At 31.3% G+C, this 16,264-nt stretch overlaps 1 long non-coding RNA gene across 1 annotated transcript; it reads left to right on the top strand.

Annotated features, from left to right (window-relative positions):
• Window positions 1-239: 239 nt before the first annotated feature.
• Window positions 240-14,877, top strand: LOC107518959. Its single transcript, XR_001598989.1, has 3 exons — window positions 240-307; window positions 7,527-7,558; window positions 14,674-14,877. It is a non-coding gene; the product is annotated as an uncharacterized LOC107518959 (long non-coding RNA).
• Window positions 14,878-16,264: the final 1,387 nt, after the last annotated feature.

Here is a 16,264-nt window from a genome sequence, read left to right as displayed (position 1 = left end):
TGAATAAAATGTAATCGCCATAGAATTATTAAGAATCATATAGATTTGTGCCGTTTCTACTTTTATGGTGTAGAAACAAAGATACGTTTGCCAGCATGTTCTAGTTCACATACTTTATTACAAATTAAACTTAGGTTTCTTTTATTACCTAGGAAAATTCCAAATAGCTTACTCTTTATTTTTCTTCAGGCACCAAAATGATTATCTCAGGAATAGAGTGGGCATTCTAGAACAATTCTGGAAGAACATCTTTGCATTAAGCAGACCCAGCAAAAAAGTCCTGGAAAACCAAGCCGAGATGCCATTGGTAAGGGCTTATGGGTAAACCTGATTGTAGGAATTCTAAATGGCTATCATGGTGCAGGGGAGCAAAAACGCATCCTGAAGAACCGTCTGCCATGCCCTTTTTGTTATGTTCTTCCTTCACATAGACTTTTTTGTTTAATGAAGTTATACCATCACTCCCTGTACTGAGAGAGTAATTTATACCTAAGTTCAGTAGCATTCCAATTTTTGTTCATGATCCATGTAATAAAAGTATTTTGCACTGCAATCTAGTATATCCATACCTGAACATATGACTGTGTGTTATGTGTAAAACATACTAGGACAAAAACTTAAAGAAATCAATGTCCTTACTATGGATTCTACTTTATATTCTCTCTTCTATTTTATTCCATTATATTATATTAAAATGTACTGATAATTACCTACTGAGATAATTGGTCATAAATATATTAGTTTTGAGAGAAGAATACAGGACAGTCTTTCCTCTGTAGTCAGAATAAGTGTTGGGCTTACCTGAAAATGTGAAATTGGTCTACTTTATGTCTAGCAATTCTCTTTTCCTTCCTCAAAACATATTTTTTCTCTCTCCATTCCTCCACCCCAAATATATATCAGAAGAAGACATAGTCCTTCTTCTGAAGGAACCCACAATCTAACAGGAGAGATTAAGCCAAATCTTGACTGCCTTTTAGACTCTGGCAGAGGCAATCTTCTCTTTGCCCAGGGCCTCTGCATCCTCCTCATTCATCTATTTGAAACAACTCTGTCCCACATTTTTCTACCTTGCTAAGTAGTTAACAAAATAAAACATTCACATTTCAATTTGAATGCTGTTTTTTTCAGGCAGGGTTTCCTTAATTCCACAGTAGAAACCACACTTTCCCAGTTAGGCAGTCTCAGTGTCCCCATTTCTATCACTTCAAAGAAGCTATGTGTTTATTTGTTTAATATCCAGCTCTTTGACTCTACTTTGAGATACGCATGAACACAAATATTCTCTAATTGTTATTGTTTTATACCCAGCATGTCATACCGTACCTATATATATTATCTCTCTACCTTCATTTCCTCACCTGAAAATGGGAATATTGCGCCCCAGATTAAATGAGATCACAAAATAATGTATGTAAAGTGCATAGAATAGTACTTGGCACTTATTAAGTGCTCAATGATTTAATAATTATTTACTATTTTATTATTATTCTAATTTTTATATTAAAACATAGTCCTAATAACTGGTTGGAGCAAATTATAATAATAATAACAATCATCAATACTATGATGATGATTTCTACCACTATTAAATGTTCTGCCAGAGTCTGAGACAGGTTAAAAGAATGCTCATGTTACACGAAAACTAAATAAGACTATTATGAATACAATAAATCATAAATATAAAGTTACATGTTTTTCATTCATTATAAACAGCACTAATTGTCATATTTACATTAAAATTTCATATATTCTCACTCTCTATATAAAAAGTCAAAATAGGCCAAAGATAGTGAAAACAAACTCTTGGATAACTGAGGGCATTCTTATTTTTTTTTAATAGAAAGCCATCTTTTTCATGTCTGCCTTTCAAAAGCCAGACATTTGTTATGAGGTAGGTACAGTCATTTCCTAGGTGATTTTTCTCAACAACCAGAAAACAGCTTAAAACAACCATTTTCTTGATGGCTTACAATTGACAAAGAATGATGACTCATTTGTTTATTTTACTTTTGTTTCCCTTGCCTGAGGCAATGTATTAGAAAGAATGTTACTAAGAGTAATACCAGACAGTTTACTGCCTATGTTTTCTTCTAGGAGTTTTATGGTTTCAGGTCTTACATTTAAGTTTTTATTCCATTTTGAGTTTATTCTTGTATATGGTGTAAGAATGTGGTCTGGTTTTATTATTTTTTCATGTTATCTGTCCAGTTTTCCCATTACCATTTATTGAATAGACTGTCTTTACCCTGTTTTATATACTTGCCTCCTTTGTCATAGATTAACTGACCTTAATAGGAGTGGGTTTATTTCTGGGCTCTCTATTCTGTTACATTGATCTATGTGTCTGTTTTTATGTTACGATCATGATGTTTTGATACTTATATCAAACTAAAAAGTTTTTGCCCAACAAAGGAAACCACCAACAAAGCAGAAAGACAACCTACTGAATGGGAGAATATATCTGCCAATGATACATCAGATAAGGGTTAATATCCCAAAATTACAAAGAACTCACATAACACCAAAAAAAACCCCTAACAATTTAATTAAAAAATGGGCAGAGGACCTGAATAGACATTTCTTTAAACAGGGTGTACAGATGGCCAATAGACATATGAAAAGATACTCAATGTCACTAATTATTAGAGAAATGCAAATTAAACCACAATGACATATATCTCACAGCTGTCAGAATGGCCATCTTCAATAAATCAACAAACAACAGTATTGGCAAGGATGTGGAGAAAAGGGAACCCTCATGCACTGTTGCTGGGATTGCAAATTGGTACACCTACTGTGAAAAACAGTATAGAAGTTCTTCAATAAATTAAAAATAAACTACCTTATGACCCAGCAATTTCACTTCTGAGTATTTGTCTGAAGAAATCTAAAACACTAATTCGAAAAGATATACGAACCCTTATGTTCATTGCAGTATTATTTACAATAGCCAAGATATGGAAGCAACCTAAGCCCCCATCAATAGACGATTAGATAAAGATATGGTACATATATACAATAGAATATTACTTTGTCATAAAAAATAGAATGAAATCTTACCATTCGTGATAATGTGGATGGACCTAGAGGGTATCATACTAAGTGAATTAAGTCAGAGAAAGACAAATACCATATGATTTCACTTATATGTGGACTCTATACAACAAAATAAATGCACAAACAAAACAGAGACAGACTTATAGACGTAGAAAACAAGCAGATGGTTGCAAAATGGGAGGGGAGTTGGAGGAGCTGAATGAAAAAGGTGAGGAGATTAAGAAGTACAAATTGGTGGTCGTGAAATAGTCGTGGTGGTCACTTTTGATAACACCGATCTCATGTATCAGTAGTTTGGGGAATACACTTTCCTGTCTGAGCTCTTTCACTTTTTCCCTGGTTTCTCAATAAATGTGGATGTCAGGTGCCAGGTGTGTAGCCATATTAGGACTTGTGTGCAGCTGACACACTGAAGTAACAAGATAGAAACATAATATCTGGTTTACAAATAAAATTAAACCACCTATTTATAATAAATGTCAATATCAACTCATAAATGGCTTTAATATGAAATACCCATATCACAAAATATATGTCCCGCAAACTTTACAGATCACTGTTATTTGCAATAGAGTATCATTTTACATCATAAGACAGTGACACTCTTCAATATTTGCACATGGTCCACCTGACAAAACTCTGTCATATTGTCAAAAAGATTTCTGATAGAATTTAGAATAGTGGTTTTCAAAAGTTAATGTGCTTAAGAATAATTTGAAAATCTTGTTAACAATTGGGGTGGATGGTTCTTAACTTCTTAACTCCCAGAAGTTCTGATATCAGAAAATTGCTCTTGTTAGCAAACTTTCCTGGTAATTTGGTTATGTATAGTTCTTGGAACACACAACTATATGGATATATTTTCTATTTATAACTCTTATCAACTTAGCTGGAAGCAAGCTAAGTATATATATTTTAATGATCATATGTCAGTATAATGTAGGTTTTTAAAACTAATTGTCAATCTTTCTCATAGACAAGTCTGAATTTATCTTCTGCTAAGGCAAAGTTCTTGCCCTAGGGTGGTTCTGGTATACATTATACATTTTTATTTATTTGTAGCATTTCACTTATACACACACTATGACCTCTTATGCATAACATTTGTGTAGTTTTTTGTGAATGATGCAAATTTTGCACTAAATTCAAGTCGATTAAAAATGTGTTATACACTTCTTTACCTTTTTTAACAAAATAAAGTAAAATAATTTAAATGATTATTTTTGAAATCAATTGTTTAACTATTAGGGAATATAATTTTGGTCTCCTTTCACATTTTTCTTTGTTGTCTCTTAATGTAACACTATCAGCTATTACTTTTCTTGTTGGCATTATGTTTGCTCCATGGGCCCTATTTAATTACTCTTTTGAGATTCTATAGAATGTAGTCCATTCTGATTATATATCACTTTCTACATTTAATAATATCTTTTTATACATGTCTTAATTTACTCAACATATGATGCATTTTTGAGGAAAAGCAATTCTGAATAAATAATCTTTATGTTTTTTTTGTACCCAACAGTGTCTTGTCCATAGTAGGTGCTCTGTAAATACTTGTAGTATAATCAAGTTAAGCAATGGTAAATAAATGGTAAATGGTAAATAACTGTAAATAAGAATCCCAAAGGCTATATATGAGGGGCTAGAATTCAAGTATATGTCTTTAGTGCAGGAAATTTATACATTCCATTAAGATCTTTGGTATTACTCTGTTTCAGAAAATTAAGGTTGATGGAAGGCTAAATTATTTTACAATATTATAGTTTTATTTGTCATTATAAATAGATGTGTTTCCCATGTACACATTTTTATATAAACATTTTCATTTTATTAATCAATTACCTCTTAGTTCTTTTTTAAAAAAACAAACATTACTTATTCTAAAATCTACTATTTGAGTAAGTAAGGAAATAAACAGAGGCATTTAAAATAAATTCTAGCTTCTTTGTATAGATATGTGTTAAAATAGGACATTATATCCCCCTAGTAATTTATTACCACATTGCAAAAAACAGCCTATCATTACTCTATAATATCATAAATTTTCTTCTTGTGGAAAGTACTTTCTAATCCTCAAGCTTGACATGATAAAATATTTATATTTACTAATATAAAGGTCAAGGATACATCTTACATTTGTACATTATTTGTTATAGAAACTCACATTTAGATTTCATTTTAGATATTATCTTTAACACTATCTCTATTGAAGTTATTAGCATTTCTAAATAATCGGCCATATTTTATAATATGAATATTTTATGCTATAATTTTAAATTCTTTGAGCCACCAATTTTAAGAATTGCATTATTTACATTAATGTGAGTCAATGATCTGTGTCTTCTCCTGATTATTTGTTTGTTGGAAGAGAAGGAGGAAGATGGTATATAAATAATTTATTTTTTTCTTTACAATTGTTTACTGACATATAGAATTAGTGATAAATTCAAATGAAAAATAATTTAGGTATTATTAGAAGTTTCATAAATCAAGAATGATTTAGTAGAAAGTTATACTTAGATAATTTAATGAGTTGCTCATATATGCTACCCATTTCTTGTGTAGAAATAAATTCATGTTGAAAAAAGAAAAACATTTTAAAATATTAATGATCTTACATATTGCTTTGTTTTGAAACCCTGACTCATATTTAGCATAATTTTTGTTAATTTTAGAAGTATAAATGATTGAAAAACATCTCATTCAATTCAAGTGAATAGTCATTGAGATTAATATTGAATTTTCTATTCATCTCTTGATATGCCTAGGTAAATATAAACTTTATAATTTCTCTGCTTTATTAAATGGGTACATAAAAGCTGCTGCAAGTATGTAGAACTACACTATTCACACAAAGCACACATTCTACGGCCCTTAAACAAAGATTATAAAAAAGAAAAAAAAACAGCACAAATTTGATTTAGATGAGGCAAGGCATTTTTAAATTATCCCAATCGGTTGGGAATGACTATGATAAAAACCTGAACTAAATTTATGCACCTAAAATCTGCCTCTGCCTGTCCTCTGCTATTACCACAGGGTATTAGGGATGGGTGAACCCAGTCATGTTTTGGGTTCGTCAAACATCTTGAACTACTTTTCCAATGTTCTGGGTTAGGCAAAACCCAAAATGTGTTTTGCCAAGCACATTTTCTCTTAATTCTTAAACCCAGGAGTATTTTAAGGTAAATTTAATCCATATGCTTCTGATTCATTTATACTAAACTCATCAAAATGTTCTGTCTTAAGAGCTATTTGATGTTCAAGAAGCTTTTTGAATATTTTATAAGGCGTTTAAAGTCCTATTAATTGGACTTCTACATTCAGTTAGTTAGGCCAAGAGCAAGTGAACTTGAACCTCAAAATGATCAAGTTTGGTTGCAAAGTCGAAAAATACGATTTGCAAAGGTTCTAAACTCGGCTACACGTATTTCAATTCTTGGTAAGAATATATATTAATATTATTTTTGCAGAATGTAGATTGTGTAACACAATGAGTAGTGAACAAAATGCAAAATAGGGCATGGAAATATAAAGAAGCCAAGTGACAAATAATTCAAAGCAGATTGAATGTCTGTTCTTTAGCAAGAACCATGCACGAGCTAACATAATGGAGGATGACACTGCATCTGTTTTCATTTTTCTTTCTTTTGGGAAGACTTTCTTCTTTTTGGATTGTATTTGGAATTTTCTGCAAGTTCTATCCCCTTTCTATCTTTTGGACTGTCACCGGACTTGCAGACAGCATTGTAGTGCTAACATTAAATTGAAGAAAATTATGTTCAACATCAAATAAAAGAGTTAATTTTTGTTATGTAAAAGCTAAAATAGATTACTAACTATATTTCTTAAGATGTTATTGAACCACTGTACCTTTTAGGTATGCAAAAGAGTAATGAACAGGTCGAGATTCATTATGAAATTCGCAAGTCAAATTCACTATCGAAGTCCCGACTTTTGTAAAGTTAGACTGTGTAATACTTATTAAAATTTCTAATAAATAATATTTTACTTGACTGTATATAGGTAAATTTATTTTTATCTGTCTCATTGTTATTTCTATGTGATCTGGAAGACCAGACAATATTTAGGATAGATTTCTATATAACTGTAGTTAGGGTCGTAGTATATACATAAGAAATCTAAGTAATAAGGCAGAATAAGAGAAAATAGAATTAAAAAACTGTCATGTAAAAGTCATTTATCATATATTAAGAGATGAAATATTGTTTTTACTTTTTAGTTGTGAAAAATTCTAAAAACCAGACCCAGACATTGAATAAAGTTAGATTAAAATCAATAATAGTTTTAGCATAAGCTTTGACAGTTGCACATGAAGAAAGTTTGTTTTTCCTACTGTTGTTGGCTAAAAAAGCACGTTAGCGGCTTTCAAATATTCTGTTGTAATAAGACACAAATGATAATAAATATGATTGTCTCACCCATTCTATATTCTCTTTCAGCACTTTCTCAGGAATGTTGAGGAATGACATAGGTGAGTGAACACATCAATGGAGAGGGGGAAGTAGGAAGAAGTATATTGAAAGTCTTTACTAAAATAACACACTTGAATGTTTCTTTTTTCCCTTTCTCTATATGCCAATTTCTGTTCAATACTGCCAGACTTGGATTATTGTTTTTAAAAGTTAAGGCTTTGGTAATAATATATTTTAGTTTTTAACCCTCACTAGCTGGTTAAGTAATTTAATTTTTTTAAAATTTATTTAATTTTTCTTTAACCTCAAGTTTTTCTTCTGTAAAATGAAGACAAAATACAGAATTCTTAAAATTATTAAAAATAATAATAGATATGAAAAGCTTAAAATCAGATAGACTTCAGAGTATGTGATAAATGCCAAATAAATGATACCTACAAGGTAGACCATCTACTTCTGTTTAAACTCTCAGCAATTGATTAGCCATTGCCAGAAAATGGTTTATTCTATTTGTTCAAGATTTTTTTGCTGTGTCAACTTGGCTAGGCCACAGTTCTCAATTATTCAATCAAGTGCTAATCTAGATGTTTCTAGGAAGTATTTTCCAGATGTGATTAAGGTACATAATCAGTTAGTCGCTCTTAGGTAAGAGGAATTGTACTATGTAATTTGAGTAGGCCTAATTCAATCAATTGAAATGCCCGAAGAGCTGAGCTTCCCTGATAAGTTTCCCTGATGAAAAAGAATTTCTACTTGTGGACAGCAGTACCAGCCCCTGATCAAGCATTCTAGCCTGCCCTTCCTGATGGCCTGCCCTGTGGATATGGGGCATGCCTAGCCAGTTCCCACAATTACAGAAGCCAATTGCTTGCCATAAATCTTACAGGTTCTTCTCAGCTTGAATCCTGGCTGATATAAGGTCCATGCATAAATTCATTCAGCAAATACTTACCAAGGGTTTTCTGTATACCAAGCATTTATTGTTCTCGATACCAAGGACTTGGTAGAGAACTGTAGATAATGCTGTTATCATCATTGAACCAATAGATAGTGTATAGTTCCCTAAACAAATGATAAGATAAACATACATTTAAATTAAAATAATAAAAAAATACTTTGAAGTAAAAGTACAAAAGGACTTTATTTTCAGTTTAGCTTTTTCAGTTTTCTTATGGAAACTGTTAAAATATTTTCTAGTGAATTTAAATCAGACATATTTTAACTCAGTGATAGGTTTTTGTTTTTGTAAATCTAAAGCTTCTATTATTAAAAATGCAAATATAAATTTTCTTCTAAGTGGAAAAGATATTTAAAAAATTAAACTATCTGAGTTTAACGAATTCACTGAACAAACAGTGATTGAGTGCTTCTAGGTACATGAAATGTTCCTTGATGTGAACCAGACATTGAAGGGACATTTCGCTTGCTTTAGGATCTACTGTGTTGCCCAGTTGGTCATCATTGTAAATATTTTTTATTATAGTGTCATAGTACTAACACAACATGCTCATTTATGTGACTACAACATAAAAACTTAATACTTTCAGTGGGAAACATTTAATCATTAAATGTGTTTAATTAGAAAAATAAAGGCAGGCCTTAAAGTTCTTATTCTTATATGTTAAAAATAAGTATTAAAATTTTGAGGTTTGTAGTGACCATTTTGTATGTGTTCTGTATTTAAACCTTGAAGGAAAAAACAAGCACAGTTTCAGAAAGCAAACTTGAAGGGAATGCAAGCCTTCAATTAGAAAATGTTGCAACTATTTTTTCTATTAAAACATTATTTTCAGTTTCTTCCACACTATTCCAAAATTGCTCTTCAGTTAACCTTTAAATCATGTGTATTTAAATTTACTGTTTCTCATTTATAATTTTGTTAAATTCTCCAGAAATTAGCTATTTGATTGAAAAAAAAAATCAAATGAATTTGTTTTTTTCTTTATCCTCAAATACTCACCACCTGCCCACCATGAGCAATTAATGGAATCATGTTACACATGTCTACTCAAAATTTTATTGCTGAGCCTTCTAATGGCCAAGTCCTAGCCTGGACTTTTATCAGCTATTATTCAGATTTTAAAAATAAGTGTTTTCTTCAATTATAAATGGAAATACTTTCTTACTGAGTTGGATCAGGATAAGACAAAGTATATACATGTTTTCTTTCACTTTAAAAATAATAGTTTCGGTAACTGAGAAGCAAGAAGTTTGCAAAAACATTTTAAAACAAGGATACTCAATTTGTAAATGTTTTTTAAATTAGCTTTTCACACACTTTTTTAATTACTCTGAACAAAAAGGAAATATAATATGAAGATCCCTAATTTCTCATACTTTAATAGTTTTAAAGGTTGAAAACAATTTATGTATTGTGAATTTCCTTTTTTTGTTGTTGTTTAATAAAAAAAAATAGCTATACGATCAGCAAATGTCAACAAATTTCTAGGAGGAACACAAAAGGAACAAATTTTTCTATACTTTAGAATTATCTATGTTTAATCAAACGTATAACTACCACAGAAATTGGAGCCAGTATGATCAGTAATTAACATCATTAAAGTTACTACTTATATCAGATATTACCAATAGCTGCCATAAATGGGCTGTTGGTACACTAGGAAATCTTAAAGGTGGTGAGATTTTTACATTTACAACCATTTTAATATTACTGCCATTCAAATAAATCTAAAAACTCAAATATCTGTATTTAATTATATATTATAAATAAATGTTATGAATTAATTTTATCATGACTTATATAGACATATCTAAACCTCTCCAATACTCCACTCTGCTCTATAATTGCCTTGTTTCTATTTGAGTCATGATAGAACCCATTGCTTTATTGTATGAACCCTCTAAGCCAACACTCTCTTCTGTATTAGCCTATATTTATTTGAAAATGCCAGTACCCACAAATTAATAATGTAGAACTCCTTATTAATTCTCATGAGAAAGATTTAATATAGATTTTTTTAAAAATAATCATATTAAGGAAATACCAATGATCGCGAAGTACCCCATTTAAATACTCTGTAATTTGAAAAAAGCAATTAGAGTGATTCTACAAGTTACTTTTCCTCAGGTCACCTTTCTTGTAAATATGCCCAAAATAAATAAAATGTTTACACTCAACCAAGCAACACATTAATATGGAGCAAAGTGAGGAAGATAATATTGAAGGACAATCTGTAAGCAGTTAGAAGACAATGAAATCTCAAACATTAAGCAGCATGGTTCATAATGAAAAAATAAATCATGCCAGACCATGATAATAGGTTTGTTTGATAGAGTTACAAAACCAACTGGATGAAGAGGATGGAGTCGGCATCATGTATTTGAGGTTCCAGCGAAGCATTTGAAACAGTGGACCATGAACTTTTACTTGCAAATTAATTATAATTGCTTTGGATGAGAACGGATTCACATGGATTGGAAACCGGCTAAAAGATAGTAAACAAGAATAATAGATGACAATGAATCCAGTGAGAGGATAACCGCAGCAGATTTTCACAGTTGTCAAAGTTTGTAAATCTTTATTTATTGGTTTTTAAAGATATTTTTTCTCAATAATTTTGAAGTAGAAGTGTTTTCGTGGGTACCCAATAAACAAAGCAATCAGAACTAAATATAAAATTTCATATGAGTGAATATCTGATTTAGAATTTATTTTTGACTTGTCAATTTTTGTAAATCTTATGTAAAAAAAGTATAAGTGCATAATATTCAGGCAATAATTGGTGTCAATAGAACAGAATATTTTAAATAATATCAGTTACTATTTCGGTATCATTAATTTTACATCTTACCTGCTTATTAAAGTAGGCTCAATAGCACCTCTACTAGAAACATATCAAATAAATAAAACTAATTTTCTAATTTTTGCAAATCATGATTATAATTTATCAACATTTGTTCAAATTAAATTGATTTTATAGTAATAAGAGAATGGCATAACATTTAAGATATATACATAATACTGACTTTAACTAGTAGAAGACTATCAGAAAGTAGTGTGGAAAGTTAGTCTTTTATGAAAGAAGGACATTATCTATAGATTTATAATGGAATATGGTAGAACAGTTTTTCCAAAATGTGGGCTACAGGATATTTTAGGGGTTTTGCAATAATGATTTAAATTGTGCACATTACGTATTTTAGGGGGGAAAAACAAGTGATTAAATCCATGACATAAATATTAATTAAAAATATGTAATAATTAAAATAATTAAAATAACCAAGTCATCTCAAGAAAACATTCAGTGAAAGTGGTAATGGTAAGATAGTATAAAATATGGCCAAAATTCAGATAATCGGTGCATAGAAGACTAATGTTTCATAAACGTTGCACATAAAAGGCCAATATTGCCTTAACCATTGAACCAGAGATATTTTTAAGTACATAAAAGAGTAACATATTGAGATGATAAAGGCAAGATTTTCAAGAAAAAATAAGATTAAAATAATAAACAATAAAAATGAATAAATTTCATAACATTTTATATAATCCAAAACTTTCCCAGTCTTAGCAGACAACTCATTTAATTTAGCAATACACCATTAAAAATTTTTGCAAATGAACCTAAAAGGTCTCTTGAAATTTACTAAGATTTAACCTATTGAAGTGACAAATTCTGACTTATTTAACCCTTCCAATTTTAAACATCAATAGAATGACGTAAAAGCTTATTAAGCCTAGAATAGATAAAAATTATCACTATTATGAATACCTTTAAATAAAAAGGGTAAATTCGCTGCTCATAACTCAACTCATAGTTGAATGAAAACTACTGCTCCATGATTATATCACCATTTATTTTTATTTATAAAACCTAAAAAGATAGAGACATAAAAGAACTAGAGTAAAATGCACAAGCTGAGGAAAAAGGCAGATTTGAAAATATTTTATTGAGTAGAAGCAATGAGAACTTTGGGTTTGCACAATAGCCTCCCGAGGGTAAAGGTGGGATTTACATCACCAGTTGTGCTTAAAATTTACCCTGTTGAGTGCTGAGGCCAACTTTTAAGAGTATTCTCACAGGAGAGATTAGATGACCTGCCATGCTTTTTCCATTTCTTATTTACATGATTTTGTTGTCCTAATAATCATTCTTTTGGAAAACAATTTTCTGGCAATTTGAGTGTTTTTAGTTATATCCTTGGGAGTTGTTTGGCAGTGTTCAGCTGGAGCAGATCTGTCATCTCCAAAAATGGCGAAATTAGGAAATGGCACGCCATGGATCCTAGCCTTTCCTTGAACATTCTGCTTATAGAGGCAGTGTTAATAATTCCCAGCTTTTGGAGATAAAGAAAAGCACTACAATTAGCTTACAACTGAAATAATAATAATGACATCGACCCTGCCTATAAACAACTTCTGCTTCACCATAATGCTTGGTTTAAATAGGTCATAATCCTTCCCTTATTATATTTTTGTCTAAAATATTAGCATATATTCATTGTGTACTCTGTGAGTTGTGCTGGATGTTGAATACACAGTAATAAAAAAAAACACACACCCTTGATGCCACTGAGGGACATAATCACACTAATGAATAATTATAATAAAAATAATAAGTACTCTGATTGGAAAGTAATAAATGTTTTGGGATTCGATTGGAGGAACACCCGATCCAGATTTGGTGGTGATCCTAGGGGTGATGATAAAGAGTATCTCAGAGCAAATTGTCTCTGTGTGGGCAGCATACATATCTATATACAGCACATGTTATATATAATATGTATATAAGGTTTATATATAGCATGTATATTCTGCTTATATCACATATATACATCTATACATGCTATCTCTCTCTCTATATATATATCTATACTAGGCAAAGAGTACAGCTTGTCTGGAGGTTCCAAGGTAAGAAAGTATGAAACACTTATGGAGTTAAAAGATGTTTAATATGCTACAGAGTAGAGTTTGAGAGGAGGATGATGAGAGATGAGGCTACAAGGTCTCCAAATGTCATCTGCTCTACAACTCCAGGGACACTACTCATTTAGACTATGTCACCCAGGTGAGAGAAATAGTGATCTAAGTTAGGCTAGAAACAGTAAGGATGGAAAAAAGTAAATTGAACCAATAAACATTTAGGAGGCATATTAAAAAAGACTTAGTGATTGGACATGGGAAATGAGAGAGAAGGGAGGAGATATTTTGCTTGATCAATTGAATGGGTAGATGGTACTGCCATTTACTAAGATGAAAAACAAAGAAGAAAAAGTCAGTTTCAGGTGAAGAAACTTTAAGGCAGTGTGAACTAGATGACTTTTAAGTGTGCATGGGGGACTTTAGGTGGTTATTTCTAGTAGATATTTGGCTATGTGGGTTTGCAGTTCAGGAGAGGCATCTAGATTAGATATATGTTTTGGATAGATGATAATGAAAGCTATGAGACAGATGAAGACTGCTAAGAGAGAACATATAGACTGAGATCAGAAGGGGGCTCAGCATATCCTGAATATCCGCAAAAACTGAAGTATAAACACAATAGGAGGCTGTAAAGAAGTATGAGACACAACTAGCCAGAATGAGTTTTTACAAAACTAATTGATATACCGAAAAGTTTAAAATCAGCATCCAAAATGGCAATAGGTCCTCAATTAATTTTATAGTCCTAAATTAGAAAATAATAAAAGGAAGATCAGCCTTTTTTTTTCTGATTCAAACAGGATGATTGCTATGTAATTCTAGATCTGTAATAATTATTATAGAATAACTACTGGAGTCGATTTTATAAGTCTTTTTGAATATCTAGGTTTTAAGTTAATATTCATGTAATTTATTAAGACCCATTTCCCAAGATAGTATAGAAATGGAGAAATCATAAGTAAGCAGAGAGGGCCAGCCAAGTTTCTTTCATATACATATGAAAGATATATATATCTTTATATATACAATATATATTGTATATTCCACAATAGATGTATAATGATTTTTATAAGCAAAAACAAGTAAATGCTATCAAATGCATTTCTAAACTATTTCTTTAGGAAAATTCATAACAGCTGGTTCATTTTTGATAATTGAAATAGTATTAACTTTCAAGAAACTGAATAAAAATATGAATGAATAAAAAACAGCTAATTTAAATTTTGCCTTTAAACACTTAGGAGGGCCACTGGAAATATTAATATGGGTTTCTTTTTATTTTTTCCTCAGCCCACTCTATTGTGGAAATAACAATGAATAATAAAATGACATGCTGCTGACAGGAGGCAGAAAAGTAAAGAAGCCAAAATGATGAACGAGGTAATTTGTATTCTGAGTAAGTGATAATTATTTACCTATAATTGATGCTTTCGGTCCCTTGGGAAAATGGAAAGGGAGAGTGACTTTGGTGGATGCATTGCTCCTCATAACATAGGTTGCTATGAACAATATAGCTTGGTCTGTACGTTGCTTTGAATTTGAAGATGATGCTTTGATCACTGGCATGTGGCTGTGTATATAGAAACCCAAAACAAGTGAAGCAATCAGTCCATCAATTGGTTATTTTGTTTACGTGAAATCAAAAGAATTAGCTTCATGGATTCCTCCCTTCTTGGATGTTTGGGCATTAAATATGTAACCCAGATGTCAGCTGGGGCCACCTTGTCTTCCTTGAGATCTAGATAAGATTGCCTTGAATTTTGATACTCACCTTGTGGATGGCTGAAACAGTTTTCAAAATGTCAGTGAAATCCAGGTAGCTTGAATTTTAATAGTTACTCTTCCTCCAGTCTCCTCTTTCTGTGTTTCATGTCTTTTTTTTTAATCCATATTATTCCAGATTTAGACTCTAAGCTTTCCTTTTTTTTCCCCACCAAACAAAAATGTAGCCTACTTACATGAAACAATCATGAATGTAGGGAAGACTAGGACAAGGAGAGATTGAGTGCAAAAATGTTTACACGGCTGTGAGAATGACTTCACATTTAGTGTAAGGCCACCCTCGTTCTTTCTGCCATCCTTCTTGATGGGCATTTTCACCAGTCCTTCAGCCTCTCTGCAATTCTGCTTTGGAATAAATTTGTGAATTTATATATACACCAAGATTTAGATAATAACATTGTTTGCAACAGTAAAAATTGGAAACAACGTTTCCTTACGTAAGAGCCTTATTAAATCAGTACAGTGTTATATTGAGCAGTCACTTAAAAAAATGAAATTATATATGACCTTGATAATGAAAGTTTCCAGGAGGTATTATGAATTAAAAAAAAAAAAAATCTAGGTAGAAAATGATGTGTGCGGTATGTTCTCATTTTTTTTTTGAAATCAACATATTTTGAATTGGAAGGCTATTCCAAAATTATAATAGTCATTCCTTCTAAAGAGAGGTGCTGTGTTAGTGAGAATGGTTGTTCCTTTCAGTTTTATACTTCAGTGTTGTTTAATTAAATTTAATTTAAATAAATTATTTTAAATTAACGAAAAACAATACATGGATTAGTTTAAATATTATCTTATTGTCTCGCTCGAAACACGTTAGCCACCCTTTTATAGTTATTAGAGGGAAAGAGTTACTATTACTAAAGAATAAAATCCAAAGTCCTTAACATACCTCTCTCTCCTTTACGCCCTCAGCTCTCGCCACCCTGGCCCTCCTCCTGCCGCCCTGGCCTTCCTCCTGCCCCACTGACTTGTTAGGTCTGTTCCCAAATGAGAACTTTTGCAGCTGCTCTTCCTTCTGATTCTCTTTTTCAGGTGCCTAACCTCATTTGGGTGTCAATTCAAATGTCACATCTTCTAATGTGCCTTCTGTGATCAT

The sequence above is a fragment of the Rousettus aegyptiacus genome, unplaced genomic scaffold, assembly GCF_014176215.1.
Source record: "Rousettus aegyptiacus isolate mRouAeg1 unplaced genomic scaffold, mRouAeg1.p scaffold_m13_p_8, whole genome shotgun sequence".
In the NCBI taxonomy this organism is placed as follows: domain Eukaryota; kingdom Metazoa; phylum Chordata; class Mammalia; order Chiroptera; family Pteropodidae; genus Rousettus; species Rousettus aegyptiacus.
Note: the sequence above shows the minus strand (reverse complement) of the source record. Positions and strands in the feature narration are given on the sequence as shown.